This window comes from Artemia sp. Qi Xiang Cuo, chromosome 16 (genome assembly GCF_049724085.1).
Source record: "Artemia sp. Qi Xiang Cuo chromosome 16, ASM4972408v1, whole genome shotgun sequence".
Taxonomy (NCBI): domain Eukaryota; kingdom Metazoa; phylum Arthropoda; class Branchiopoda; order Anostraca; family Artemiidae; genus Artemia; species Artemia sp. Qi Xiang Cuo.
The window spans coordinates 49,815,857-49,837,916 of NC_142809.1; the positions used below are offsets into that span (position 1 = coordinate 49,815,857).

Genomic DNA, 22,060 nt, shown 5'->3' on the forward strand with positions numbered 1-22,060 from the left:
TAATAATTCAAAGACCATATAACATAAACTCCGGAGTCAACACAGCCCCCAGGGCCCAAGGGCAGGGATTGTAAGTTATACCCTGGGGGAATATATGGTTCTTATAGAAGGGATGCTCGTAAAACTTCAGAGAGGGTTCATTTCATCGGAAATTGTAAGTTCTAGTTCAGTTTTTGAGAGACAAAAGAGATTGGAGGGCAACTAGCCTCCCCACACCCCTTTGTCCTCAAACGCATCTGACAGAATTTTGATGTAGCCATTTTGTTAAAAATATTTCAAACATTAGATAACAAAAAGCCAGGTGTTGACACAACCCCCCAGGGCCCTGAGCCATGCATTGCAAGTCATGCCCTGGGGCATATATGGTCCTTATGAAAGGGATGCTTGTCTAAACTTCAGAATGGGCTCATTTGATTGGAAATTGAAAATTCGAGTTAATTTTTTAAGAGTCAAGAGAGATCCAAGGGCAACAAGCCCCCCCCACGCCTTCTTTTTCCAAACCAATCTGATGAAAATTTTTAGATAACCTTTTTGTTAGAAATAGTTCAAAGGTCACATAAGAAAAATTCTTGTGTCAATACAACCCCCAAGGACCCGGGGCAGGCGTCCTAAGTTATGCTCCGAAAGCAAGTACGGTTCTTATGAAAGGGATGCTCGTATAAACTTAATTTAGGGCTAATTTAATTGAAAATTGAAAGTTCTAGTTCAATTTTTGAGAGTCAAGAGATTGAAGGGCAACTTTCCCCCAACATTCTTTTCCCCCAAACTCATCAACTTTAAATTTTGAGATAGTCATGTTTTAATAAGTTGTTCAAAAATTAGATAACAAAAACTTTGGTGTCAACACAACCCTTCAGGGCCCAGGGGTAGGCGTTGTAAGTATTGTCCTGGGGGCATATATGGTTCTTATGAAATGGATGCTTGTATAAACTTCAGAGGGGGCTCATTTAATTGAAAATTGAAAGTTCTAGTTCAATTTTTAACAGTCAAAAGATATCTGAGGGCAACTAGTCCCTCCCCAAACACTCTTTTTTCCTCAAACCCATTCAATAAAAATTTTGAGACAGCCATTTCGTTAAAAATAGTTCAAAGGTCAGATAAGAAGAACCCCTGTGTTGACGCAAACCCCTAGGGCCCAGGGGCAGGCATTGTAAGTTATGCCCTGGGTGCATATATGGTTCTTATACAAGGGATGCTCATATAAACTTCAGAGAGGGCTGATTTGATTGAAAATGGAAAGTTCCAGTTCACATTAGCACCAGATTTCCTTAGGTAACTTTTGGTTGTCCAGTCCTTAAGAGCTGAGCCAACATCTAAGTCTCACCTTGGTGGACAGAAAAGCAGAGCTGAGTCAAATCAAGTCAAAATATATTTGTTGCCAATATTTTTCAATATACACCTGATGCACCAATGTTCAAAATGTATTGTGAGTTCAAGAATGCAAAGTTATACCAAATAACTAAAAGAATACAACAAACCATACATTTCTACATAATGAATGTTTGCTTGTGTGGCTAAAAGATCCAATATTCAATGGATTAAAACCACAATATCCAGTCAGGGGTGCAGTTAAGGGGGGATGTCATAAGATGGGGAGGGGGAAGTTCCAAGGTGTCAGTGCTGTGTATTGGCACCTTTAGAAATTCACCTAGTTACCTTGGAAATTTAGCTTATATGCATTTGCATTTGTAGGCATACTGGATGATTTTGTTGACATATTCCTTAAATCCCTCCCCCAAACTTGAAAACCAAGCTGCAGTCCTGTATCCAGTGTGCCTAGCATGGATTTGTTAGTATGGTACCGTATCATATGAGTATTCTGGGATTCTGAATCAGAAGACTTGGAATTGGAGCAGTGGTTGGTTTGGATTTTAGACAGTTTATTTATGAAGGATAATGTTCTTTATGTTCTTTACAAAAGTTGTGGTTACAGCCCCTGGGGTTATACATCAATATTTACCTCTATCCTCCCCTTGTCTCTCCCTTAGAGCTAATTATGTATTTATCTGAAGCCTAAATGAGAGCTGGGTTATTTTAGCATTAAAATGCACCCTTTGAGGTATTTCCCCTCCCCCCCCCCCTCTCTCTAACTACAAAACAATCAGAGAACCCTATTATAGAAGTTGAATTGCCTTTTCAAGTTTTTTAATTTGCCCATTGCTTACAGATAGTATGTTATTGAGAAACATATGGACATTTTTCGTTGTTTTTTTTTTCTGCAGGTGGAGGGAAAATTATTTAAGGGAATTTTCTGCAGGGAGAAAATTTTTGTGAATAATTTTCTTTAAACAGGGATCAAATTGTCTAACAAGATTTTATAGGTGTTGTCTGCAAGGGTGCTGCAAGTTGACATCTCCCTTCTTATTGTACAAAAATGTTTCTAGTGTTTATTTTAATCCTTTATCTGAAGTGATATGCTTCATAATGCACGGATACAGTAAGATACAAAAGGTAATGTTTGGTAAGATACCAAAAAGAAGACATTTCAATGGCCTGATTTTCTAAACCTCTGAGCCTTCAGATGAAAACTAAATTAGTTTTTGGGACTTGTTGTCTAATTCTCCTTAGTTCCCATATATACATTCAGTCTGTGCCTTTATTATTACTGATGAGATGGGGGAGCAGCAATGATGAAGTAAAATAAACACCAGAAACATTTTTGTGTAATAAGAAAAAGTTGTCACCTTGCAACATCTTTGTGGACACTAACCACATTTTACAAAGGAAAAATCTTACTGGAAAATATGATCCCTGTTGAAAATTTCCCCTGAACCATTATGCTGTAACATTCCATACGTATGTAAAGTTGTGAATTGTGCATGCAATTGTGCATGCCCTAGACGTCCCATGAGGATGTATGGGACTTAAGTTAGTAGATAACATTTATTTTAACTATACCGATTACGAATAGACATTATCGTTTTTATTAGAATATAAGAAGATCAATTCATTTCAGTTTTACTTAAAGAATACCTTCCTTTCTGTTCAAAGTTGCCCTTGTTTTACTTGTAATTGCCATAGTTCAAGTTGAGTAAAAGGAAGAACAGTCTGTTTGACCCAGGGACTCAGAGATACAGGTTTTAAACTGATCAGGTACAAAAATCTCATGCTCCCTTAGGGCACCCACGAAAATCCCCTCCCAATAAAATTCTGATCATCTGTTGGCTCAAGAAATGATCTATGAAATTTTCAAGCGAAGTAAAGAGTCAAAATCAAACCTGTTTGTCCTTTTACTATGAAACCAGTTTGTGAACAATGGCCATAAGGCATAAGTTAGGGTCTGGGGCTTCATAGGTCATGACATCTTTGGGGGGCATATTTCTTGGTAGACACGTAATACAGGTAGAAAATAAGGGATAGAATGTCCAACAATATCTATTTTTTAAATTCTGTTTACTTATTTTGTATTCAATTCCATACGTTTTTATTTTTTTCGTGTTTTGGGGAGCTTGTATGGAGTTGTCACAGCAGAGTAAAATAAATGCTAAATAAAATAATTTGCTTGCTTATCAGAGGCAATGCTATAGTGTTGCCTATAGTAAAGGTCATATGGCCCCAATGTTACATTATTTATTTATCATTATATTTTTTTTTCCCCAGAGGCACTTCATATGGAAGGGGTTGTTGTATAAACTTCAAAGGGGGCTCATTGGACTAGAAATCGAGAGTTTTAATGCCCTTTTTAAGAGTCAAAAGCGATCAAAGGGCAACAAGCCCCCCCCCCCCCAGCCCTTTTTCTCCAAAATGGATCTGATAAAATTTGGAGATAGCCATTTTGTTAAAAATGGTTCAATGATCACATAACAAAAACTCCAGTGTCAACACAACTCCCAGGGGCCTGGGGGCAGGTGTTGTAATTTATGCCCAGGGGGCATATGGTACTTATGAAAGGCATGCTCGTATAAACTTCAAAGAGGGCTCATTTGATTGGAAATTGACAGTTCTGGTTCACTTTTTAAGAGTCAAAAGATATCAGAGGGTAAAAAGGCCCCCCACGCCTTTTTTCCCAAAAGCATCTGATAAAAATTTTGAGATAGCCATTTTGTTAAAAATAGTTCAAAGGTCAGAAAAAAAAACTTCCAGTGTTGACATAACCCCCCGGGGTCGGGGGCAGGCGTTGTAAGTTATGCCGTTGGGGGATATATGGTTCTTATGGAAGGGATGCTGGTATAAACATTAGAGAGGGCTCATTTGATTGGAAATTGAAAGATCCAGTTCATTTTCAAGAGTCAATAGAGATCAGAGGACACCTAGCCCCCCTTCTCCTCCAAGCTCTTTTTCCTCAAACCCATCTGATAAGAACTTTCAGATAGCCATTTTTTTAATAATTCAAAGACCATATAACATAAACTCCGGAGTCAACACAGCCCCCAGGGCCCAAGGGCAGGGATTGTAAGTTATACCCTGGGGGAATATATGGTTCTTATAAAAGGGATGCTCGTAAAACTTCAGAGAGGGTTCATTTCATCGGAAATTGTAAGTTCTAGTTCAGTTTTTGAGAGACAAAAGAGATTGGAGGGCAACTAGCCTCCCCACACCCCTTTGTCCTCAAATGCATCTGATAGAATTTTGATGTAGCCATTTTGTTAAAAATATTTCAAACATCAGATAACAAAAAGTCAGGTGTTGACACAACCCCCCAGGGCCCTGAGCCATGCATTGCAAGTCATGCCCTGGGGCATATATGGTTCTTATGAAAGGGATGCTTGTATAAACTTCAGAATGGGCTCATTTGATTGGAAATTGAAAATTCGAGTTAATTTTTTAAGAGTCAAGAGAGATCCAAGGGCAACAAGCCCCCCCCACGCCTTCTTTTTCCAAACCAATCTGATGAAAATTTTTAGATAAACATTTTGTTAAAAATAGTTCAAAGTTCAGATAAGAAAAACTCTGGTGTCAATACAACCCCCCAGGACCAGGGGGAAGGCGTTCTAAGTTATGCCCTGAAGGCATGTATGGTTCTTATGAAAGGGATACTCGTATAAACTTCATAGAGGGCTCATTTGATTGGAAATTGAAAGTTCTAGTTCAATTTTTGAGAGTCAAGAGATTGAAGGGCAACTTTCCCCCAACATTCTTTTCCCCCAAACTCATCAACTTTAAATTTTGAGATAGTCATGTTTTAATAAGTTGTTCAAAAATTAGATAACAAAAACTTTGGTGTCAACACAACCCTTCAGGGCCCAAGGGTAGGCGTTGTAAGTATTGTCCTGGGGGTATATATGGTTCTAATGAAATGGATGCTTGTATAAAATTGAGAGGGGGCTCATTTAATTGAAAATTGAAAGTTCTAGTTCACTTTTTAAGAGTAATAAGATATCCGAGGGCAACTAGTCCCTCCCCAAACACTCTTTTTTCCTCAAACCCATTCAATAAAAATTTTGAGACAGCCATTTCGTTAAAATAGTTCAAAGGTCAGATAAGAAGAACCCCTGTGTTGACGCAAACCCCTAGGGCCCAGGGGCAGGCATTGTAAGTTATGCCCTGGGTGCATATATGGTTCTTATACAAGGGATGCTCATATAAACTTCAGAGAGGGCTGATTTGATTGAAAATGGAAAGTTCCAGTTCACATTAGCACCAGATTTCCTTACGTAACTTTTGGTTGTCCAGTCCTTGAGAGCTGAGCCAACATCTAAGTCTCACCTTGGTGGACAGAAAAGCAGAGCTGAGTCAAATCAAGTCAAAATATATTTGTTGCCAATATTTTTCAATATACACCTGATGCACCAATGTTCAAAATGTATTGTGAGTTCAAGAATGCAAAGTTATACCAAATAACTAAAAGAATACAACAAACAATACATTTCTACATAATGAATGTTTGCTTGTGTGGCTAAAAGATCCAATATTCAATGGATTAAAACCACAATATCCAGTCAGGGGTGCAGTTAAGGGGGGATGTCATAAGATGGGGAGGGGGAAGTTCCAAGGTGTCAGTGCTGTGTATTGGCACCTTTAGAAATTCACCTAGTTACCTTGGAAATTTAGCTTATATGCATCTGCATTTGTAGGCATACTGGATGATTTTGTTGACATATTCTTTAAATCCCTCCCCCAAACTTGAAATCCAAGCTGCAGTCCTGTATCCAGTGTGCCTAGCATGGATTTGTTAGTATGGTACAGTATCATATGAGTATTCTGGATCAGAAGGCCTGGAATTGGAGCAGTAGTTGGTTTGGATTTTAGATAGTTTGTTTATGAAGGATAATGTTCTTTATGTTCTTTACAAAAGTTGTGGTTACAGCCCCTGGGGTTATATATCAATATTTACCTCTATCCTCCTCTTGTCTCTCCCTTAGAGCTAATTATGTATTTATCTGAAGCCTAAATGAGAGCTGGGTTATTTTAGCATTAAAATGCACCCTTTGAGGTATTTCCCCTCCCCCCCCCGCTCTTACTACAAAACAATCAGAGAACCCTATTATAGAAGTTTAATTGGCTTTTCAAGTTTTTTAATTTGCCCATTGCTTACAGATAGTATGTTATTGAGAAACATATGGACATTTTTCGTTGTTTTTTTTTTCTGCAGGTGGAGGGAAAATTATTTAAGGGAATTTTCTGCAGGGAGAAAATTTTTGTGAAGAATTTTCTTTAAACAGGGATCAAATTGTCTAACAAGATTTTATAGGTGTTGTCTGCAAGGGTGCTGCAAGTTGACATCTCCCTTCTTATTGTACAAAAATGTTTCTAGTGTTTATTTTAATCCTTTATCTGAAGTGATATGCTTCATAATGCACAGATACAGTAAGATACAAAAGGTAATGTTTGGTAAGATACCAAAAAGAAGACATTTCAATGGCCTGATTTTCTAAACCTCTGAGCCTTCAGATGAAAACAAAATTAGTTTTTGGGACTTGTTGTCTAATTCTCCTTAGTTCCCATATATACATTCAGTCTGTGCCTTTATTATTACTGATGAGATGGGGGGAGCAGCAATGATGAAGTAAAATAAACACCAGAAACATTTTTGTGTAATAAGAAAAAGTTGTCACCTTGCAACATCTTTGTGGACACTAACCACATTTTACAAAGGAAAAATCTTACTGGAAAATATGATCCCTGTTGAAAATTTCCCCTGAACCATTATGCTGTAACATTCCATATGTATGTAAAGTTGTGAATTGTGCATGCAAAGGGGAAGAGAGACAAATAAATAGAATTTTGTAGAAGAATTTAGGATAATTATTTTGGAAAAGTTTCTCCACTTGAAAAATTACCCCAGATAATCTCTCTCTCCCCCATAGAAAAATCCCCTGTGAAAAAATTCTGAATAAGTCCCAATAGCAGATAGTTATCTGTAAATAATAGACAAATTACAAAATTAAAAAAGCACTTAAACTTCTACAAAGAGGATTTTCTGATAGTTTTGCAGTTATGGAGGGAGGAAGATACTTTAAATTCTGCATTTTTATACCAAAACATCCATCTCTCATTGAGCCTTCAGATAAATATAGCATTAGTTCTAAGGGAGCAAGGAGTGGAGGGTGGAGGTATTTATTCTGAATAGGAGGGGGACTGCCCCTTCCTCATCCTCACCTCCAAATCCAGGTTGTAGAGACTTTGGAGGGTGCTCATTACTTCAGAAATTAAGAGCTCTAGTCTTTTTTGCAAGTTGAAAGTGATTGGAGACCAGTCAACTACAAGGAGTATTTTCCATGGAGGGGGGTAAACACCTAGACCTAAACCTTTGCATGTGCAAGCACTGTGAAAAAATGAGGATTTACTGTTGTTTACTTGGTAAATTTGTCATTAATATTTAATTATTATTCAATTAAGGTTTTTATTGCAAAAAATGAAATTTTTGTAAATAAAAGTTTTGAAAGTATAAAAACTGCAGTTTGTAGTTTTAAATATGCAAACACATTTCCTAAATTTTGAAAAAAAAACCATTGATATATAGCTAAAAATTCTACTGAAATAGAAGGCCTAAGAATTGCATTTTCAGACCTAAAACCAGAGAAAAAGAAACTGATAACTGAAAATTCAGGTAAGATCTTGTTTTGTCAAAACTTCAATAGTTCATGTGGTCATGACAATCTTCACCTGTCATGTAGGCAAATTTCAGGACCCTCCAGAGGGAGAAGGAGCGGAGGTAGGTACTTCAAAATACCTAACCAGGACACACTTTAGCCTGTAGACCCTTTACTGAAAGTTTCATTTACCTAACATAACCCCTTTCCAGGATAGCCAAAAGTAGCAAAAGTAGAATTTTACCCAACAGAAGCAGAATTTTACCCAATTTCAATTTCAGATTTGAGGTTATAGAAGAATTTTTTTTTTTTGAAACATCTTATAGCATACCTGGTCTACTTATATCAGAACGAAAATAAAAAGATGGCAGCATAACCTAACACTATTGGTAGGCTAGTACATTTTATTTACTACAACATTTTGTGTACTACTGTAGTAGCCTACAAATTTTTATTTTCCTACTAAAGATGCATAGAAAATAAGGCTAATGTGAGACTTGACAGTGTATTGAGCCTTGACATGGCTAACTTGACAGTGTATATACATACAAATCTTTAAATTACCCAACCAGCCAACCAGTATTTTAAGCCTAGGAGTCCAGCTGGACAAAAGGAAACATATTAAGAAAACAATTCTTACTCCATAATGTGTAGAATAATCCTAGTTAACACATTTTGCAGGGGGAGAGCCTTTATCTTCACTTCTTTCTTTGTTTTTCTAAGAAATTCATGAATTTCTTAGAGCCTATATATTCATAGAATATATACCCTACCCCCCTAATGTGTAAATATATACCTAGAATTGCATCCTCAATATAAATATAACATCCATTTGGATCACAAATGAACTTTACTCCCATATTAGCCATGTGGTGGATGTCCATAGCTAGATGCTAGGCAAGATGAGTGAAGTTTAGGACTTAGACATTTCCTACATATTACAGCCCTAGGCTATAGAAATAAATCCACTTTTTTCCATTGTCTACTTGCTAGAGTTCACATTTTGGTAAATTTTACCAAATCATATTATTGAGTATCAAATAAAGTGAATATACCATTCAATGCCTTTTTTTTATGCTGATTATGAATATAACAATCATTTCTATCAGAAATGAATTTTAGCCCCCCCCCCTTTATATGTCAATTCAAGATATATATTTGCACATATGGGGATGAGGTTAGGTTAGGGGGGAGCTGAAGGTAAATATTTACTAAATCATATTATTGACTTATGCATAAAGTGAATATACCACTTGATGCCTTTTTTTATACTGATTACAAATATAATAATCATTTCTATGGGAAATGAATTTCAGCCCCTCCCCTCTATATATGCCGGTAAAGTTCTACCAAATCATATTATTAAGTTAGGACAAAAGTGAATACACCATTTGATGTGTTTTTTTATGCTGATTACAAATATAATAATCATTTCTATCATTCGTTATAATAATCATTTGTTATCAGCATAAAAAAAGGCATCAAATGGTGTATTTACTTTAGTTCTAACTCAATAATAGGATTTGGTAGAACTTTACCTATATGCCAATTCAGGGTATATATTTCTACATTAGAGGGGGGGGGGGCAAATTTTGTTTCTGATGTAAATGGGAGGTAAGTTTAAACTTTACCCCCCCCCCCCCTAATATAGAAATATATAACCTGAATTGGCATATATAGGGGGGGCTCAAATTCATTTCCAATAGCCTAGAAATCATTATTATATTTGTAATCAGCATAAAAAAAGGCATCAAGTGGTATATTCACTTTATGTGTAAGTCAATAATATGATTTGGTAGATATTTACCGAGCTGAAATTCAATTCCGATAGAAATGATTAGCCTATTATATTCATAATCAGCATAAAAAAAGGCATGGAATGGTGTAGTCACTTTATTCCTAACTCAATAATATGATTTGGTAAAAATTTACCCACATTTTAAGTATAAAACCGCAATAAAACGTATTAAGAAATACAGAATATGTTCTCACAGTTAGAGAGCCAAAAGATTATTAACTTACAGTTGTGTTATGTTTAAAATATGCCTGCGTTCTTATGGCTTTGAAAATCATGCTAAAAATTCACCATAATATTGCTTCAAATGGCACAATTGACGCCGAAATCTGAGCCAGATCAGCGAAGGCGAACTCTGTATTCGGACGGTTCCTGACAGCAGTCTTCCACAAACAGCAAATTAGTTTACTTACAAAAGCCCGTATCTACAACGCCACAGGCTCTAGCATCATGCTGTACTCTTCTGAGACATGGCCAATAACCTAGACACAGCTAAAAAAGGTCGATACCATCCAAACTAGACACTGGCGTCGAGTTGAAGGCTTCAAATGGTATGACAATATCCGCAATACTGAGATCCTGAGGAGTTTCAAGTTAGCAAACCACTCTGCCCAAGTAGAAACTTGTTTTCTAAGATGATACGGCCACTGACTCCGCCTCCCACCAACTACCACTGCAAGGATCATATCGGACTTCAATCCCTCGATTGTCTGGAAACATCCGTGAGGGAGGCAGCGCACCAGATGGGATGATATTATAAATCAACGCCTAATAATCTGCAACAACGACCCAAATGAAGCCCTATCCTTAGCCATGGGCAGCGCTGCTTGGAGAAGACTGACAACGCTGTCAACCAGTTCCCTCTACCTTGGCGACCCTGCTGGGCAAGAGTGTCAAGTCAAGTAAGTCAAATACAGTTAGTGTAGGCACCGGAATAGCAAAAAACATGTTTTGGTCTCCCAACCCCGGCTCTTGTTTTAGTCTTCATAGAAATAGTTGAGTTAAGAAAATAGTCCCAACTATTATGATCAACTCAGCGAATAATCACAAAAAGCAAGCATTATTAATTTAGCGTCTCCATTTCATAGGCCTAAATAAAGAACGATGTTGCCACGATGTATTATTATTTTGGTTTGTTTTATACCAGGACACTGTGTAAATAAAAATTTGTCGTAAGATCTTCGACAGGGACTAACACTACTACTTATATTATTATTACTGCTACTACTGCTATTAATAATACTACTACTACTATCGCTATTGCTACTGAAGCTAAGGCTATTACAGCCAATTCTACTGCTACTACTACTTTGACTGCTACTATTAGTAAGTATGCTGCTACTACTGCTACTAAATCTAAGAGTATTAAGGCGAAAATTTAAGGCAATATTGAAACTGCATTGAACTACATCAAAGCACACTATGCCCACACAAGTTATTAAGAGGACGTACCAGCAATGCTTTTGGAACGGTTGATGGTATTAACTTTAATTTTAAACTTAATCAATTAATTTGAAACTATCAAGGACCATTTAGGTGGATGTTAATCTAAATCAAAACGAATTATCAGCATGTATGTTGTCAAAAGGATGACATAATAAAACTTCGGAGAGTGGCATATATTGTTAAATTATACCTTTCCGGGTAAGTTGTGGTGGATTTCGAACTAGCCAGAAAGCACTATGTTTATACTCTTAATACTGCTTCTACGGTTACTGTAACTAATGATGCTAAGGGTATTAAGGTGAAACTTTTAGGGAGTATTACTGAAATTTTGCTTAGTGTTTTAACTTTTGAAGTTTAATAAATTGAAAATTATTAAGATTTTGAGAAATTTACTGGAATTAATACAATTTTTCTTCAGTTAAGTGCAAATTATGTTCTGGTCTTGAGAAGGCAAGGGACTTGTAAGTCCTACTCATAGCTAAGATTGGTGTACTCAACAGTGATTTTCTTTAATTTTTGGTACTCAGTCTGCAAGTAAAATACACGGAATTTATCAACTAGCCCAGTTTGCTTTTCTCAAAAGTGCTTTGATTTAATTTTTGGTACTGAGCCAGCCAGTGAGACACACAATATATATCAACTAACTCATTTTGTTGTTCTCAATACTGCTTTTATTAAATTTTGATACAACTAGTCGATAAATTAAAGATTTGGAATTTACCAACTAGCTGAGATTATTGTATTCGTAAGTGTTTTTATTAAATTTTTGGTTCTCATTCAGCGGATAAAACACACGGGATTTATTAACTAGCCGTGTTTGTTTTACTCAAAAGTGCTTTCATCAAATTCTGATTAGTCAATCAGCAATTAAAACACTTTGAATATACGAAATAACTGAGATTGTTATACTCAAAAGTGCTTTTATTAAGTCTTTGATATCCAGTCGGTAACAAAAAGAATCAGAATTTACCAACTAGTCGAGATTGTTGTACTCATAAATGCTTATACTAAATCTTTGGTACTCAGCCTGCAAGTACCACACGGAATTTATCAAGAAGCTGATTTTTTTGTGCTGTGAAGTGCTTTCATTAAATTTTGTTACCCCAATCAGCAACTAAAAGACTCAGAATAAACCAACTAGCTGAATTTGCTGCACTGAAAAGTGTTTTTATTAAAAAGTTGTGGTATCCCAGTCGGTAACTAAAACACCCGGAATTTACCAACTAGGTGAGATTATTGTAGTCAAAAGTGTTTTTGTTAAATTTTTGGTACTCAGCCTGCAACTAAAACACACGGAATTTATCAATTGGTGGAGTTTTATGTACTCAAAAGTGCTTTTATTAATTTTTCGATGCTCCGTCAGCAAACTAAAACCCTCGGAACTTACCTACTAACTGAGTTTGTTGCAGTCAAAAGTGCATTTATTAAATTTCTGATAGTCAGCCTGCAACTAAAACAGAATTCAAATTGCCTATGTCAACCTAATTATAAAACTAGTATGTACAATTCTAACATGAAATTGTTAAAAATACCTATCGTAACACCAAAATACAAAGGATCATTTTTATTGAAATCATGGTACATACAATGCTTTGCATTATTAATATCGTTCAACAACTTTGGACATTTTGAATCTGTTCCATTAAATTATTCATCATGTTCTCTCTTGATAGTGTAGCTGCATTCTTCTCTTAGTTCGTAACCAGTAGAATAATCATTAATCCATTTTGAATCATACACAATTTTTACTGTGGTGTCACATATAGGCTCAATATGTGTTTGGACATAGGTATTATTGGAATCACTGACTGTATCTGTTGGTGTGCGATCAATAGTAATAATAATGTTCACATGCGCTTTGTTTTTCATCGATTTGTCTTTGTAATCCTTGGTGATATTATCTGCCCATACTTTTTTTTATTTTGCCTTTGATTTCACGGTTTATTACCACATTATTTTTACACAGTTAAGAGTACCGACACGAAGACAAGATGTGGCCTATGATATTGTTGCAGCAGTAGGCTTTTCTTTTTTCCTTTGCTTTCATTTGAATGCAAATACTAGAAAGATGGTGATAGGATCTATCAATGGGTAACGTGTTATAATCAGTAGTAGCAAGAAGCTGGCCTTCGTCATCAATTAAAAGTTTTATGTTTGCATTCATTTTGAGCACTATCATCAGAAAAATGTTGCTCTCGCATATCACCATCATAAGAGTTGAATCTTTTCGGTACTCCAAAGAATTCTAATCTCTCACTTTCATGACGACGAACGCATACGTTGCCAATGGTGTTACCACTAGTAGTTGTTTCATAGTTCAAATACTGTCTTTGTCAGCATACAACGCAACGATAACTTTATCTACGATAAACGATAACATTATATGCACACACTTTATTGGAATGTTTTATCTTCACTTTTTTTTAAATATGATGTAAATTTATATTTTTCCAGTGCACAACTAATATTGACCTAAAACATATAATAAACCAACTACTATAGATACTAACATGGAGTACCACAGGGTCGGCCTTATAAAATATTGAAAACATAACAAATTAATTCAATGAAACATTCTTATTGAAATAATGGAACGTTTGAAACTACATATTTACACAAAATATTCATATTGGCTTAATGTAGTATTCCACAAGCTTTTATTATACCCACACATTATAATTAAATTTCTGGTGATAACAGTCAATTTCTTAATGTTCCACAGTCAATAATGAAAGTGCACATTCAAATATAATATCACAAGATAATTTTCCAGTGGAACAGCAAAAGATATACTTGTGTTATTTTTAAAATACAAAATAAAATAGTATACATATGCTAGTCATGATTTTTTAATTTAGAAAAACAGTATTTGTAATGACATTGTTTTTTTACTTAGTTTTTTATTTGTACTCAAAAGTGCATTGATAAAATTTTTGTTACTCAATCAGCAACTAAAACACTCGGAATATACCAACTAGCTGAATTTGTTGTACTCAAAAGTGCTTCCATTAAAAATTGTGGTATCTCAATCGGTAGCTAAAAGACTCGGAATTTACTAACTAGGTGAGATTCTTGCAGTCAAAGCTGATTTTATTATATCTTTGGTACTCAGCCTGCATCTAAAACACACGGAATTTATCAATTAGTTGAGTTTTTGTATTCAAACGTTCTTTCATTAAATTTTCGTTACTCGGTCAGCAAATAAAACACACTGAATTTACCAACTAGCTGATATTGTTGTAGTCAAAAGTGCTTTTATTAAAAATGTGTGATACTCAGTCAGCAACTAAGACACTCGGAGCTTACCTACTAGCTGATTTTGTTGTTGTCAAAAGTGCATTTATTAAATTTCTGGTAGTGAGCCTGCAACTAAAACACGTTTCAAATTTTCTTTGTCAACCTCATATCAAAATATGGTGTCAAATTCTAATATGAACCTGTTAAAAATTCCTATCATAACACCAAAATACAAAGGATTATTTTTATTGTAAAAATGTTACATACAATACTACATAATATTAATATCATTGAACAGCTTCGGAAATTTTGAATCTGTTGAATAAAATAATTCATCATGTTTTCTCTTGATAGTGTAGGTATTGTCTTCTCTTAGTTCGTATCCGGTAGAATAATCATTAATCCATTCTTAGTCATACAAAATTTTTACTCTGGTGTCACCTAAACGCTCAATATACGTTTCGACATTGGTATTATTGATTTAATTGACTGTATCTGTTAATATGCGACCGATAGTACTAATAATGTTCACATGCGCTTTGTTTTTCATCGATTCTTCTTTATAATACTTAGTGATATTATCTGCCTATACCCTTTTTGTTTTGCTGCAATTTTATTGTCTATTACCACATCATTTTTACACAGGTAACAGATCCGGCACGTAGACAAGATATGGCTTATGATATTGGTGCAGCAATAGGCGTTTCGTTTTTTTTCTTTGCTTTCATTTGAATGCTAATACCAGAAAGATGGCGATAGGATCTATCAATGACTAACGTGTTACCACCAGCAGTAGCGAAAAGCTGGCCTTCGTCATCTATTAGTAGTTTTATGTTTGTATTCTCTTTGAGAACTAACATCTCTGGAAATATTACTCTTGTGTATTCACCATCAGAAGAGTTCAATCTTTCGGTACTCCAAAGGATTCTAATCTCTCACTGTCATTACAACGCACGCTTACATTTCCAATAGTGTTACCGCTAATAGTCATTTCGTAGTGCAAATATTCGTCTTTGTCAGCATTCTGCACAACGATAACTTTATGATGTGTACATTCAAATATAAAAATATTGAAAATATTTGAAAGTGTAAATTCAAATATAAGGTTACAAGATGATTTTTCAAGCCAATACCAAAAGAAATACAAAGTGAAACATGGTATACATATGCTAATCATGATTTTTAAATTTAGAAAAACAATACTTGTAATGAAATCATTTTTTGGACTTAGTTTTGTTTGATTATTTTCCATTTTTTCAGTTTATTTCAATGTCATTAAAATTTTATTTTCGGTACCTTTTAATATTATAAATTTAAATCCCGCTTTATATTCACTTAATTTAGGATTCCTAAAAAAAATTGAAATGGTTTCATTCAATTCCCTCTAAAAACTTTATTCATAGATTTGTCATGTGAACACAGAGTATTAACAAGATACATTATAGTATAGGATTGCTGAGACATTAAGCCTATTTTTTTGTTTTGTCCCATTTTTTGGTTATTTATCGAATTTTTTTTTTTTAATTTTAAATTGGTTTTTATTTTTGGTTGTTTTTTTTCTTTTTTAATTAATTTTTATTTTTGAATTTTTCATTTTTAAATTTATGTTTATTTTTGGTTGTTTTCTTCTTTTTTAACTAATTTCTATTTTGATATTTTTTTCATTATCAAATTTGTTTTTATTTTTGTTAAGTTTTTGAATTTTTATTTTTTTTTTCATTTTTAAATTTGTTCTTATTTATTTTTATTTTTTGGAGGGGGCAAAAAGTGGGGAAGGTTCATTAGGGACCCTTGGAGGTGGGGAATGGATGACCATAACTTGTCTCTTAAAAAGTGTTGACATAAGCGCTCATTCCCATAAATATGATGATACAAGCGGTTTTCCTGTGCCTATGTTAATATATGTTGTCAAGTAAAATTCAATACTATATCAAAAATTAAATTAGTCCAATTTGAAATCAAATAAAATGGCTTACCTAAGTGCTCATTCCTCTGATTACGCCCGATTCTACTATTCCATTTGAATTCATATAAATCGGTTTACTAAAGCCTTATTCAGTGAAGGTTGAATATATGTTAATCATGTGCAGACATGTACACATAAATGAGGTTCCGGCTGGTTTATGCTGATGAGGCTTATTGAATATGCAAATAAGGTTTAGGGTATAGCAAATAGAGCCTCAGTTGTGTAGTAGGTACCCATCTATGTACCACAAACAATTATTACGTTTATTGTACGCGGTTTCAGCAAGCAATTACGCCATGAACTTATTATTTTTAACCGGACTAAATGGTTGCTTTTTGAGTTTTGAAGCACTATTAGAGAATAATAATAGTACATGAGCCGCAATAAGCACTTTTGGACATGATCTGAAGATTACGATTCCTTATTGAACACCATAACTAACAAAAATACACTCTAAGACCACACTGGCTATACATGACAAATGAAACTCAAAGAGTAAAGACAATAACAAAATGAAAAATAAAATTAAAGAGGGTGAAAAAACGAGGATTTTGTCAGCCAGTGCTGAACCATGAAGCAAAGAAACAAGCAAATATTTGGACAAGGATCTACGCCAAGTCATCCTCAGTGCTAAACAAAAAAAAGAAAGAAAAGAGAAAGGAAGAAACTAACAAAAATCGAACCTTTCGAAGTAAAAACGAAAACGAAAGGAAAACTTAAAACTTAAAACGAAACTTCGAACTTCGAACTTAAAACGAAAAAACATAAACTAAATAAGAACCAGGTTGGAATCAATGAAAAATAAATTTACCAGGTTGATTGAGCAATAATCCTTTGTTTTGCTTTAGCTTTAGTTGGTCTACAGATTCGGTCTTCATTTGATGTGCAGATAGGTTATTTCGAGTTAGACCGGGCGAAAATATTCATTGAGTCCTTCATAATTAAATTGTTATAAATTGGGCTGAATGAAATATCTCCAGTTTCTCTATTTATTGCTAAATTTCAGTTTAAATATTTTTTTATCTCAATTATCTCTTTAAAAGATTGTGGTAGGCCATTTACAGTAGGTATTAAGGTTGCCTCGTCAAAAAGAACCAGATGTGTCGGATTTTCAAATATATGCAGGGCCGATGCCAAATCAAATTTGTTTTCCAATCTCAGGGTCTTATCTATTGAAATTTTATGTTTATGCAAACGTTCACCTAATTGTTGATTGGTCCTATCAATGTAAAATTTCCCACATGAACACGGGATTCTGTAGACACCACTACCCAGTACAGGGTCAGTTTTATCTTTTCCTGAGTTGAAAAATTGTTAAAAGATTAAAAGTTATCGTTTGTTTAAAAGTCTATCGCTAAGTTTTGGGATGTATGGTAAAATGATGAAAGTTTTATTCTCAATTGCCGGGGTAACAGAATCAAGGGGGACAGGCTCCCTATTTTCTTGTTTTATCTATTTAATCGTTTATCTATGATATCTTCAACAAGTTTTATTGGGTAACCATTGCAGAATAGAATATCTTTGATATAGTTTAATTAGGAATTTATGTGATTACGAGAACTGATTTTCAAAACTCTGTTGACTAAAGAGATCATTACCCCTCTTTTCACAGAAGGAGGGTGATATGGAGAGAAATTTAGATATCGATCATTATGGGTCGGCTTTCTTTATATAGAAAATTCAAGGCTAGGAGCAGTTTTTACAATCAAAACATCCAAGAAAGGCAGCTTACCTGAATCTTCAAGTTCCATTGTGAACTGAAGATTCAAATCAAAAGAGTTCAATTATGTCAAAAGGTCTTGTCCATGTTCCCAAGCAGAAAGGATATCATTCACGAAACGAAACCAGATAGAGTGTTTTAAGTGGAAACTATTTAAAGCAGACTGTTTTATGAAATCCATGTAAAAATTTGCCAAATAAGGAGACAAAACAGTGTCAATGGATAGGCCCATGATTTGAAGGAAATTTTTTTTCGGAACCTAAAATACGAGGAGAACTTGTTGCAAAGACGAAAAAGGGTCATTATTGCATCAATTTCCTAAGTTTTGTAATCTGACCAAGCTGAATTTTCCTCTAACTTTCTTTGTGAGGCCTGCTCACATTTATGGACATCGGATGACGATGAAAGATACATAAAAATTGCATCAAAACTAGAAAAGATAGATTTTTCTGTTGTACTTTGATGTTTTAACTTCTCGACAAGATTCATGGGATTTTTTTATATAGGATTTCTGTGTGCTTAAAAGACGCTTAAAAATGGTGGCTAAGAAACTTCCTATACTCGTAGCTGGAGAACTATAACACGCTACAATAGGACGTAACGGAATATATTTCTGATAGATTTTAGGCAAACCATAAAACTTTGGGGCTGAACAACCTTGGGGGAAAATTTTCTGTACATTTGAGGGGTAATTAGTCTACTGTCTTTTAAAATTCCAAGTTCTTTTCCCAACTGCTGTGTGTTTCTGTCCTTGGGATCAATTTTTATTTCTTTGTAAGTATTTTTATCCATTAAAAGGGTGCTATCTCTTGTTTCATAATCTGCAGAATTCATAATTACAACTGTGTTTCCTTTGCCTGCTCTCGTAATCACTGTGTTTTTGTCTTTTTTTAAAGACAAAATACAAATGTGCAGAAATTTTATTTTACAAATGTAAAGAAAATTTTACCCCAAAGGTTGCTCAGCCCCAAAGTTTTATGGTTTGCCTAAAATCCGTAAGAAAGATATTCCGTTACGACCTATTGTAGCATGCTAAAGTTCTCCAGCTACGGGTATAGGAAGTTTCTTAGCCACCATTTTTAAGCCTCTTTTAAGCACACAGAAATCCTATTTAAAAAATTCATAGATCTTGTTGAGAAGTTTAAACATCACAGCACAACAGAAAAAACTATCTTATCTAGTTTTGATGCAGTTTCTATGTAAACTTCATGCGACGTCCATAAATGTGAGCAGACCTTATAAAGAAAATTAGAAGACAATTCTGGTTGGTCAGGTTACAAAACTTTGGAAATTGACACAATAATGACCCTTGTTCGTCTTTACAACAAGTTCTCCTCGTATTTTAAGTTCCGAAAAAAATTTTTTTCTTCAAATCATGGGCCTGCCCATGGGCACTGCTTCGTCTCCTTATTTGGCAAATTTTTACATGGATTTCATAGAACAGTATGCTTTGAATAGTTTTCACTGAAAACACTTTATCTGGTTTCGTTTCATTGATGATATCCTTTCTGTTTGGGAACATGGACAAGACTTTTTGACACATTTGAACTCTTTTGGTTAGAATCTACAGTTCACAATGGAACTCGAAGATTCAGGTAAGCTGCCTTTCTTGGATTTTTGATTGTAAAAACTACTCCCAGCCTTGAATTTCTTATACACGGAAAGCCGACCCATAATGATCGCTATCTATATTTCTGTTCATATCACCCTCCTTCTGTGAAGAGGGGTAGTGATCTCTTTAGTCGATAGAGTTTTAAGAATCTGTTCTCGTGATCATATAAATTCTGAATTAAACTATATCAAAGATATTCTATTCTGTAATGGCTACCCAATAAAACTGATTGAAAATATCATAGAAAGACGATTAAAAAAGACAAAACAAGAAAAACAGGGAACCCGTCTCCCTTGATTCTGTTACCCAAGCAAGTTAGAAAAACTTTCATCACTTTACCATAAATCCCAAAACTTGGCGATAAACTTACAAAAATTTTGAAAAAACGTTATCTCTCTGTTTCTTTCAAAACTAAGCAAACAGTTGAACATTCTTCAACTCAGGAAAAGATAAAACTGACCCTGTACTGGGTAGTGGTGTCTACAGAATCCCATGTTCCTGTGGGAAATTTTACATTGGTAGGACCCATCAACAACTAGGTGAACGTTTGCAGGAACACAAAATTCCAATAGATAAATCCCTGAGATTGGAAAATAACTTTGATTCGGCATTGGTCCTGCTTATTTTTTTGAAAATCCGACACATCTGGTTCTTTTTGACGAGGCAACCTTAATATCTACTGTAAATGGCCTACCACAATCTTTTAAAGAGGTAATTGAGATCAAAAAATATATAAACCGAAATTTAACAATAATAGAGACATTGGAGATATTTCATTTAAGCCCAATTTATAACAATTTGATTTTGAAGTACTCAATGAATATTTTCGCCCGGTCTAACTCGAGAGAACCTATTTGCACATCAAATGAAGACCGAATTTGTAGACCAGCTAAAGCTATAGCTAAATAAAGGATTATTGCTCAATCATCCTGGTAAATTTTGTCTTCATTGATTCCAAACTGGTTCTTATTTAGTTTATGTTCTGTTGTTGTAAAGTAAACTTCGAAAGGTTTGATTTTTGTTTGTTTCTTCTTTTTTCTTTCCTTTATTTTTTTTTGTTTAGCTCTGAGGACGACATGGCGGAGGTCCTTGTCGAAATATTTGCTTGTTTCTTCGTCTTAATGTTTCTCCACTGGCAGACAAAAACCTCGTTTTTTCACCGTTTTTTAATTTTATTTTTCATTTTGTTATTGTCGTTCCTCTCTGAACGAAACAACCAAAATTAACTGTTACAATCTCTTTTGAACTTAAGACATAAATTGAACTAGCATGGAAGGCACTTTTTCGACATGTATCAAGAGAAAATTTACATCCTAACAGTTATCCTGCCCTCGTCCATGAAAACGAGATAACTATAAAATCGCTTTTAAATATCCCTTCACTGTTGTATTTTCAAAAAACGTTTCCAGTTTATAAACAGGTCAGTAGTATCTCCTTAATACTTCCTGCAGCGCCCAGATACCTGGAGTCAACCTAAAACGTTCCCAGGTACCTGTAGCCAACCTACAACCGTGCTAGGGTACCTGCAGCCAACATAAACAACATCTAATGCTCTAAAAATATTTGGAGTTGCTAACCCTCGAATATGGTCAATGCTTACTAGCACGACCATAGGGGACGTGCCTGGAGCCAAAAGGAGTTGCCAGCCCCTCGTATATGATCTATAGATGCTAGCACACCCATAGAAATAATATGTTTCACGATAGTCCAGGCATCTGGAGAGATATTGAGTTTTCTATAGCAGATGGCCATAGAAAAAAATTGCTACTACGCATTGAAATAACTCTTTCCAGGAATTTCCTTGGCGTCATTCCGATAACACGCATACCGCAGTGATTTGACATGGTTGCTAAGCTTGTTGTCAATGATATGGCATAATGACTTTGGACACAGCTCTATTCATTTTACCCTTGCATAGCCATCTAGACAGATAATGGGTTTTCTATAACAGGCGGTAATCGAAAAAATTAGCTGATATGCCTTAAGTTCTTAGTATCCAGGAATTTCTTAGCTTCATTCTGACATCACGCATAGTGCAGTGATTTGACATGGTTGTAATGCATGTTTTCGCTGATATAGGACAGTGACTCGCCCACAGAACCCGGCTATATGGACAGATTGAGAGAGCATCGCAAAATTATTTTGGCCTTTAGTGAGGATATAAAACGTAGAAAAAAGACCATTATAAAATCATTAGTTGAACAGAGATTGAACTGTGAACAGATATGTCTAGCAAAAGAAGTCTCGATACGGATTATAATGTACCATTGGAAGAGGTTTCTAAACTAAGTACTTTTTGGCGTATGTCAAG

At 34.9% G+C, this 22,060-nt stretch overlaps 1 protein-coding gene across 1 annotated transcript in view; it reads right to left on the bottom strand.

Moving 5' to 3' along the window:
• Nucleotides 1-10,038, bottom strand: part of LOC148943046 (uncharacterized) — a 56,822-nt gene extending 46,784 nt beyond the window's left edge. Inside the window, exon 1 of the mRNA XM_089102546.1 lies at nucleotides 9,996-10,038. The gene's annotated coding sequence lies outside the window, so the exon portion shown is untranslated. The remainder of the gene's footprint in view (nucleotides 1-9,995) is intronic.
• Between the last annotated feature and the right edge of the window lie 12,022 nt (nucleotides 10,039-22,060).